Raw genomic sequence first — 11,023 nt, forward strand, 5'->3', positions numbered from 1 at the left:
ATGCAGGAGGGAATATGACCAGGTTAAAAAGAGCCTTAAACAAGAAGGAATCGAGTGAAATATATTGGCACTCAGATTGATTAGTCCCCTCTCCACCCCCAGAAATAGGGGTACTGTAGCAATCTGCCCCAGCAGGGAAATTAAAGCTGGACATGGTGCAGCCAATGTGGTTCTTTGAGTTTCGTTTTGAGTTTAAAAAAAAAACTTTTAATTATATCAATGTAATTTAATTGACTGTACTTTCAGTTGTATGAAGGTGGGTGGGGTGGGGGGGATAAATACAGACCCAATATGTGACATGAATATTATGGTTTGTTTGAATTTTACTAGTCTATGAAAATTAAAATAAAATATCCGAGGATCTCATATTCATAAAACAAGATTTATTTATTTGTATATATTGATATCAGTCCTGCATATGTATCGTTTGTTTATATGTGTGTTATGTCTGGTTGTGTGTCTGCGTGTTTTGCACTGAGGACCAGAGAATGCTGTTTCGTTGGGTTGTACAATCAGATGACAATGAACTTGACTATAAGTAAGGATGGGAATCAATTATGCTGCTCATGGAACCAAAGCATATTAAATGACATTAATGGTGTGATTTAGTGAAGTTATCTGCAGAAAAATACTGATTAGAATACCAAATAATTCTCTATCTCTTCCAAGTGCTTTCATTCGATCTTTCATACATATACGAATGGCAAGATGGATGTTCCCTTTGTTTAACATCATGTCTGAAAGTCTATATTTGTGATTTGAGGATTGAACAGCAAAGCAAGTACTGGTCTACATTAATTGACCAGGTTTTGGAAGGATGCTGAATCTGAATGCTGCGCTGAGTCAACAATTATGAGCATTCTCCTGACTTCAGTCAGTGCAATACTTTCAACTTTTCCTCTTGTGCAGCATACAGTTAAACCCTGATTTTAGGTAAATTTAGATATAATACGGTCAGCCTGCGCTGTCCACCCAGCACGTGAAGTACACGTCTGGCCCTTGGCCGCCGACACCAGCTGCAGCGATTGCTCCCGGATCCGGGGCTTGTGGCAGGCCAGCACCGTGGAACTGGCAGCCGCTGGTTGAAACTGAGAGCCGGGCTGCTCTGCTGCAGCTAGTGCAGGCAGCAGTCGCAGCACAGTGCAGCATGGCCAGGCTGTGCGCTGGCTTTTCCAGCATGGCAAGCACGTGGCCTGCTCCCTCAGCTTGTGCAGCTGCCGAAGGTTTTGCTCCTGCAGGGAGCTGATGCCCAGGTAACCCAATCAAATGGAGTTGACCAGGTTGTGCAGGTAAAACAGGGATTTGACCGAAATGGAGCTGAGGCAGGTTGAACATTTTGCCAAAAGTGCCTGGTTCCACTTTGCTGATGAAGTTCTCGTTGTATATGTAAGTAACCCCGATTTAGTGCAACCCCATTTTTTTCGCAATGACATTTATGGACCAAGCAAACACATTATTATGGGGTTTCACTGTACTAGGAATTTATGTAACTACATGTGGTGCACTAGATTGGCCTTGACCAGATTAATTTTGCTTGGAAATACTAAACTCATAGCGAGAGAAAAACCACTTGAGGAAGGCTGACAAAGGTTTTGGTGATTTTTTTTTTTTTTTTTTTTGCAAATTGTGTAGCAAAAGTGCAGAGTCCAGAGACAGATGCACAATCTGTGCAAATTGTGCGCTTTCATAAACAGTAATTCCTCCTTTGGATTATTAACCCACTTCTTTCATAAACTCGTATTACGTTGTTGAATTTACCTTTAAAATAGTGGAAAAAAAAATACAATCTTTCAGGGAAATGAGTAAGAATTCCCTTGAAAGATTTTTATTATGTTCTAATTATTTTAAAAGCTTAAACCTTTGACCCTTTGTGATTTCTAAAATTGTCATGTCAAAATATCTGTCTAAATTACCTTCTACAGCATGTCTCAATATGCAGTCTTGAGTTTTCTTGTGTAAACTAATGATCCTATTATATTTCTTTCCTTTCCGACCCTTTTCCTGTTAGCTTGTGAAGTTGCCACTTGAGGTATTGTGATGGTTGACTCCACTACGTGGAGGAGTATCAAAATCATCTAATTGTCTATTTGGCTTCCTTTGCATTAAAATGGAAGATACAGAAGCCCAATGTGATAACTCAATGAGTAGAAGAGCATGATTCTGTAAACCGCCTTTGTGCTTGCACTGGGTTCTGGAAAGAGAACTGAATGTTTGCATCAGAAGCATCCCTACCCAATTTTTCTTTAATGTGCACATTTGACTTTCAACAAATGCATCATTTAAAGTTTAAACCATCTTTTCATTATCTGTATTCTTAATCTTCTGGGCATGTTGTGAACACCCATAATTTGTAAACTTCCTCTGGTCCAAATTTAAGCAGCCTCATTTGGTCACAGCGTTTTATTTACTTATCACCTTCATGTGTGTGTAGTATCTACATTGCCTCCTGGAATTTCCGTTTATCTTGGCTTTGTCCCTCTTTAGCAGTGTTAACTCTTCCAGGCCTATAATTATTCAAAAGCTCAGTATTCAGTCAAGTTTGGCCTCTTCTGGATCCCTAATTTTTTTCAACCCTCCCTCTCCATCTTTTGCTTGGAATTTCTATTGGAAACCTTTATTACTCACTATCTCCCTTTGTGATTGTAGTGAAACCACTATTGTACATATTTGTTATTTGTAAATGATATGACCTTTCCTGGTTGGCCCTGCTCTCACTGGCCGGCCGGTGACTCCTCTCCTTCTTCCCCATAAAGGCTGTCATGCCACAAGTCTGTCCCCAGTTTGAGTCTGAACTGTGTTGGTCAACACAGGGATGCTGTCCATCTCTTGCAAATAAAAGCCTTAAGTTTTGGCAACCTCAGGGTTTGTGTAATTGATCGTGCATCAATTTTATTGCAAGATTTTTTTTCATAACCTGGAAAAGTACATGAAATTGGATCGCCTGGAAATCAATCCGAGAGAATCCGAGGCTGCCAACAAGTTCACACTCCGGCGCCGCTGCTTTGAAAAGTTCCTCACAGCCTCCGCAGCTATCCAGGACGACGAGGACAAGCTCTTTCTGCTGTACTCATACATCGGGCACTGGGTCTACCGGATGGTCCGGGACTGCCAGCACGGAGCCGTAGTGGACACCCTGAAAGATCAGTATAAAGTTCAGGTGAACAAGGTCTATGCACAGCATATACTCCACTCACATAGGCAGCAACCAGGGGAACCTTTCAATGATTTTGTCAGGGCCCTGCCGGAGCTCATGAGTGATTGCAACTGCCAGGCTGTGCGTGCAGGACAGCACCCACAGCTGCTGATCAGAGAAACCTGTGTAACAGGTGTCTGCTTCGACTATGTGAGGCAGATGTTACTCAAACAGAGGCAATTGAGGCTACCTCAAACCATCGAACTGGCAAACACTCTGGAGGTGGCCATTCACAATGCCGAATTGTTCTCCAGCAAACACACAGCCACCTTGTGGGGAACACGGGGGCCGCCCTCTTGGGAGGCAGGGTCGTAAGCCCCCTCCTGTCCTAAGCTGACCACCGCTGCCGTTAGCGACCACCTGACGTGCTACTTCTGTGGGCAGGCTAAGATGTATTCCCCCTAACTCTTCAGGTGCCAACTTCCCAACCTTCATCACCCCTGACAACCTGACAGTTGACACACACCCACCCCCCCCCCCCCGGCCCAGTCAAGTACCCCTGCTGGGCCAACCGGGATGTATCAGCTGAAATCGACAGAGACCACTACGGACCCCCCTGGATGGAGACTCATTGGACACAACGCCAAAGAAGACTGCAAGAGAGATATGAGGGTCAGCTGACCACACCACACACCCCGGGACTTTCTTTTAATGGAGGGGGCGAATATGATGAAACTACTGTTTTACATATTTGTCATATGTAAATTACATGACCTTTCCTGGTTGACCCTGCTCTCATTGGCTGGCCCGTGACTCCTCCCCTTTCTTCCCCATAAAGGCTGTCATGCCACAAACCTGCCCCCATTTTGAGTACGGGTCAGTGTGAGAGACCAACACAGGGATGTTGTCCATCTCTTGCAAATAAAAACCTTCAGTTATGGCATTTTCAGTCTTTCTATAATTGATCGATACAATACATCAGTGAAGCTTACGTCTTGACCGAACTTGGATCAACCTTTACAATGAGTTTTCAGCAATATTCAGGCCAACTGTCTTTTGCTTCATTTATTCTCCCATAATCCTGCTTCCATTTTCCTTCATCTGTTTCACTACATCCATGTCTCAGTTTCTCTCAAGCTCATTCATTTGGCTCTTAAATGCATTTTTTTGCAATTTATCCCTCATACTTACAGAAATGCACCAATTTTTATTTTAAAGAATAAGGTTTCTTTGGGATTTCCTTCTCCAGTTATGGAGACTATAATTATTCCTTAGTTTTGGACCCCTTTACAAGTGGCAATGTTTCGCTTCTCCCCTATCAAATTAACTGATTATCTCAAAGCCCCATGTTATCTTGGCCTCCCAATCTGGCACACCACTCCTGGTCCAAAACTTTAAGAAATGTTGTATTTACAAGATGGCCTGTTAATGCTCAGCAAATTTGTTCATTGTAGAATTATAGCTGTTCGTTCATTATAAAAGGGGGACTGCTGTCTTAGTGCCAATGTATGTGATGCTCACTGACAAAAAAAAAGTATGGAGACATTTTGCCAAAGGTGGAGCTAGAGATATTAGTAACACTGTTTTATTCTAAATTTTTCTCTCTGCTGACTGATAGAGTGAGAAGGCTGTTGCAAACCAGCATTGCCTGAAAGTAAAGAAAAATACTCCAGACAGGTGATTCCTGGGTGTCTGTAGAGATTTGGAATCTCAGGTCTGTACTTTTAATTCCTTATTGAGCTGTTGGTGATGATAGATTTCTGGCAAGTTCAAAGGAGGCCGGCAGAATAAAGGGTTTGTTACTGTAACACAGAGCTACTCTGCTGCAGCTTTAGTTTTTAGAATACAATAAGGGCCTTGTTATAGTTGTTATTAACTGCTCTGACATATTAAATATGGAACATGGAAAATGACTCTATGTGCAAAACCCAATAATCCTCAATAAATTTGTAAATTTCATCAGGTATGGTAGTTGTTATTTTGCTCTAAGTTGATGCTGGACAAAGTGAAACGTGGATCATTACTCTATGTTGGATCTTTAAGTATTCCCAGTAACACGGTGAACTCAAACTTTTTGATGTTACTGAAGATGACGAACTACATCGACAGCAAAGAAATATGGAATGAGACGATCAAGAAAAGGCTGGTAGTAACATTAGTCATTTTACTGTAGTTGGTAATAGATTTCTGGTTGGATTTAATGTTACAGCTTTGCATGAGAATTCAAATTCCTGACTTTATGCCCCTTGACAGATAACAATTATTTTCTCATGCCATAGCAGCCCTGACTCCTTTGTTTGCCAAGATCTTGTGTCATGATCATGTCTGTCCTTAATTAAGTTCTTTAATGTTGTGATTCAGAAACCTTCCACCACCATCACCTCAGTGCTGGCCAACAAGCTCCAAAACCTGGGCCTCTGCTACTGCAATTGGATCCTTGACTTCCTCATCGGAAGACCATAGTCAGAATGAATCGGAAACAACGTCTCTTCACTGACGATCAACACAGGAGCACCTCAAGGATGTGTGCTTAGCCCACTGCCCTACTCTCTCCATACCTATGACTGTGTGTCTGGACACAGTTCAAATGCCATCTACAGTTGTTTGCAGAATCACAAGCAGGGATGATGAAGTGTACAGGAGTGAGAGAGATCAGCGGGTTGAGAGGTGCCACACAATAACAACCCTGCACTCAATGTTATCAAAACCAAGGAGCTGATTGTGGACTTCAGGAAAGGGAAATCAGGAGAACATGAACCAGTTATCATCAAGAGGTCAGCAGTGGAAAGAATTAAGAGCTTCAAGTTCCTGGGTGTCAATGGATCTGTCCTGGGGCGTCCATGTTGAAGCACTCATGATGAAGGTGTTCCAGTAGCTATACTTTGTGAGGAGTTTGAGGTGATTTGGTGTGTCACCAAAGACTCTTACAAACTTCTATAGGTGTACCATGGAGAGCATTCTGACTGGTTGCATCACTATTTGGTATGGAGGAGCCAATGCACAGGCCGGGGAAAAAAAAAACTACACTGAGTTATAAACTTGGCTAGTGCCATAATGGGCATCATTCTCCACTCCATCAAGGACATCTACAAGAGGCGGTGCCGTAAGAATGCAGCCTCTATCCTCAAGGACCTCCATCACCTAGAGACCATGCTACCATCGGGAAAGAGGTACATCACACATGGAGAGCTTGTTTCCCTCTGCCACCAGATTTCTGAATGGACAATGAACCACAGACACTGCCTCATATTCTCTTATTTTTGCACTAACATATTTATTTTTAAATGTAATTTTATACCAATATTTGCACAGTAATGCTGCTGTAGAACACAAATGTTGTGATATGCTCATGGCAATAAATTTTGATTCTGACTCTGATTGGGACTGGTCAGCTCCAATGTCGCTTATCACTGTTCTTCTGTTCTAACAGAGGCAGTCTGTTGGAGTTCAGAGTTGGAGGGATAACTACATTAAAGGCAGTATGTCCTAGGAAAAGTGGATTATCACTAAAATGAAATCAAGTTTCAAAGAAAAGGGCATCATCACCCGACAAAATACATTACAGATGTGGAAACCTCTATTTTCTGGCTGGTTAAGGTTGGAAGGGAAACAATTAGATGTGTCATAGAACATGTGGAATTTTAGGAGAAGGAGGGACTTGCTGCCTTGCAACAAATAAAGGTAGATAAATCCCCTGCACTGGATATGATATTCCCTTACACCTTGAGGGAGACAAGTGCTGAAATTGCAGGGTCCCTGACGGATATATTCAAAATGTTCTTAGTTATGGGGGAGGTGCCAGAGGATTGGGGGTGGCACATGTAGTCCTGCTGTTTAAGAAGGACTCCAAGAGTAAACCAGGCAATTGTAAGCCAGTGAGCTTGATGTCAGTAGTATGTAAATTATTTGAAGGATTTCTGAGAGATGGGACATATAGTTATTTGGACTGTCATCAGGTGATTAAGGACAATCTGCATGGATTTGTGTTAGGTAGGTCGTGTTTAACAAATCTTGTAGAATTTATCGAGGAAGTTATCAAGAAGGTAGGTGAAGGAAAGCCTGTGGATGTTGTCTTTAGTAAGACCTTTGACAAGATTCCACATGAGAGGTTGGTTCAGAAGGTTAGGACACTAGTTATACATAGAGAGTTTGCAAACAGGATTCAAAATTGGCTTGGTGGAAGAAAACAGAGTGGTGGTGGATGGTTGCTTCTCAGACAGGAGGCATCGTGGACTGTGAGAAAAATTTTCAAAACTTGCAGAGGGATCTGGACCAGCTGGGAAAATGGCCCAGTAAATGGCTGATGGAATTTAATGCAGACAAGTGTGAAGTGTTGCAATTTGGAAGAGCAAATCAGGATAGGGCATGTATAGTAAATGGTAGGCCATTTAGGAGTGCAGAGGAGCAAAGAGATCTGGGAATACATGTATTTTGTTCCCTGAAGATGGCGTCACTTGTGGACAGGGTTGTAAAGAAAGCTTTTGGCATCTTAGCCTTTATAAAGTCAAAGTATTGAATGTAGAAGTTGGAATGTTGAAGTTATTCAAGTCATTGGTGAGTCCATCATCATCATCATGGCCCATCCTTTCGTGAGCGAAGATGAGCACGGTACTTTGTAGCTCTTCTGCCCTCAGAACCTTTTGTAGTTGTTGGCACATTTGCAATGTGCCACTGTGAATCGCGGAACGCCATGCAGTACGATTTTTTTGCGAGGTCCTCCCAGTCAGTATGGTTAACTGGAGATCGTGCTTGATTACGTTTTTGTAGCGAGGATGTGGGCGTTCAACAGAGCGGAGAGCATCTGGTAGCCCACCGTAGAGGATATCTTTGGGCAATCGGCCAACCTCCATACAGACAATGTGACCAGCCCACTGCAGGCAGCGAGCGTGGATGATTGGTGAGACCACACTGAGAATATTGTGTGCAATTCTGGTTGCCCAGCAGCAGGAAAGATATCAATAACATTGAAAGAGTGCAGAGAAGATTTACTAAGATGTTGCCAGGTTTTTAGGAGTTGAGTTACCAGGAAAGATTAAACAGGCTAGGACTATACTCCTTGGAACGAAGAAGGATGAGGGGAGACTTGATAGAGGTTTATAAGATTGTGAGAGGTATAGACAGAGTAGATGTGAGTAGGATGTTTCCACTTAGATTGGGGGAGATAAATACAAGAGGTCATAACTTTAGGCTGAAAGGGGAGAGGTATAAGTGGAACATTAAGGGAAAGTTTTTCACTCAGAGAGTGGTAGGAGTGTGGAATGAGCTGCCATCTGATGTAGTGAATGCTGATTCAATTTTGAGTTTTAAAAATAAATTAGATAAATACATGGGTAGGAGAGGTTGTGGAATGAGAGTAGGTCAGTGGATCTAGTTAGTTTTATTGGTTGGCACAGACCAGATGGGTGGAATGGCTGTTTTTCTGTGCTGTAACGTTCTATGGCTGAATCTTAACTCTGCAACCCACTCAGTTTCCTGTCTTTTGCTACTTCTGCTATTGTCAATTCCACTTTGATATTTATTCTTGCTGGCCACTTCTGCATTTTCTCCCAACCTCCTTCATCTTTGAAGCACATGCATAGACAATCCAGCTCAACAGGTCCATACTGATGTCACAATATTCCAGGTGAGACCAGACCAGTGTTTTATAAAAGTTCAGCATAACTCCCTAGATATTATACATTATACTTCTCACAATAAAGCCCAGAAATATTTGCCTTATTAACTGCTTTCTGGAATTTTCAATAGTTTTTGCATTCACATCCCCAGCTCCCTCTGCTCCTGCACTCGTTTATTTTTTTATGCTATCTGTTAATCTTTCTCCCAATTGCATTACCTCATATTTCTCTACATTAAACTTCTACTGTTATTTCATCAGCCTGTTCCTATCCCAACTGCAACCTATCACTATCTACCCTTGTCACATTTCACAGTACCAACAAGTTTTGTGAATTTTGCAACTTTAGAGGGGCATTAAAAACAAAACCAACATTTCAGTAAGAGCATAAAAAAGTCATGGGATCGAGCTTGATAACCATCATACAGTGTGAGTAATGTGTTGAATTAGCTACTAAGCAGGAAATGGGTTCATGAAGAAAATTATCCAATGAGATAAAAACATCAAAAACAAAAGTTGGAAGCAAAAACAGTCCAGGTTCAGAAATTTGTGAGAAATGATTCAAAAGGAGAATATACATGTAATTTTAAAAGCTACGGACATTCAAAATTAACTTAAAATAGAAATTTTAACTAAGATAAATACGCCAATCATAAAACGAAAAGAATTGGCCCATACAAGGGCTGAGATTCTACAAATATTGCCTTCTGGTGATGGGGATGCCAATCCAAGTCTTAACTGTCCTTATTTTTCAAGACTCTGGCAAATGCTCATTGAACTACAATGTGCACTGTTAAGAAATGAATGATGGGTACTGCTAAATTAAATTGCTATCAGTGTTGGGGTCAATCCTGGATGATTGCAGATAACCAGGAGATACAATTTTTGGAAATTTGCTGTAAGGTTTCTTGGAACAGTTAAAAAGTCAAAAGTCGAAAAGATTGCATGAGGATTGGGAGGAGTTATTAAGGTGTCATAATGAGGCACATCATGGAAACCAATCAATGTTTGCATTTCCAGGAATCAACATTATTGCAATGATGTTCAGAAAGATCTAAGAAATGCATGCAAAACCATTTTGTACAAGTATCATAAACAGAGTATAAAATATGATTTATGTGCTCCAGTCGTGCGAGGTGGAAATTGAGTACCATTAACGGAAGCGCATGCTGTGATTTTATGGAGTTGGATTCAGTGCCCCTTTTTATTTAAAACACCTGTAGCCTGAAGACAGAAGTACAGTAAAGTCCAATTTAGTTTGGTAGTTTCTGCTAATAAAAATGCACCACAATTAGATAATACAGAAGAACATATAAAAATTGTTGCCAGCTTGCGCAGTTGCATAAATTGCCTTCATATGTGGAGATTTGTTAGTGTCCCCACATTAAGGCAACAGTATTGTTATCATGGTGAACCAAATAAGAGGATTTGGGGAATTGAAACCGCAAACTTTTGGCAGGTTGTGATTATGATGAGATTTATTGTAGAAAATGAGCAGTTACTGTCCTGTTTGCACCACGAGTCCAGCTCCACATGGTCATTATTTTCCTGTAATGTGCTTCAAACATAATTATTGGAATATAATATTACTTCCACATTAGGGTCCCAAAGATCATGATAATTCAGTTGTCCTTTATTATAAGACATCACTTAAAAAAGTGCTATTTTGAAGTGTCACTTAAATCTTGAGGGTCATTTTTCTGGCCTGAAACTTGAATGTTAGACAGAGCAAATAAATAAATCCAAAGCTGACTTGTTTTTTTTATGGAGGTGATAACTTGCTATATTTGATTTAATGCAACCCAACTTTGCAGCTCCACACAAAGGGGATGTGTATTTTGTGTGCTTGAACTAGTTGCTATGTTAAATCGTACAGTATGAATACTATATCCTTTCCTCTTTCCCCCCCCTGTCAGCCAATAACACAATCACCCCACTCTCCCCCTCGCTCTCGGCCCCGCTCACTGCCCCCCTCTCTGCCCCCCTCTCTGCCCCCCTCTCTGCCCCCCTCTCCGCCCCCCTCTCCGCCCCCCTCTCCGCCCCCCTCTCCGCCCCCCTCTCCGCCCCCCTCTCCGCCCCCCTCTCCGCCCCCCTCTCCGCCCCCCTCTCCGCCCCCCTCTCCGCCCCCCTCTCCGCCCCCCTCTCCGCCCCCCTCTCCGCCCCCCTCTCCGCCCCCCTCTCCGCCCCCCTCTCCGCCCCCCTCTCCGCCCCCCTCTCCGCCCCCCTCTCCGCCCCCCTCTCCGCCCCCCTCTCCGCCCCCCTCTCCGCCCCCCTCT

This window comes from Narcine bancroftii, chromosome 3 (genome assembly GCF_036971445.1).
Source record: "Narcine bancroftii isolate sNarBan1 chromosome 3, sNarBan1.hap1, whole genome shotgun sequence".
NCBI lineage: Eukaryota > Metazoa > Chordata > Chondrichthyes > Torpediniformes > Narcinidae > Narcine > Narcine bancroftii.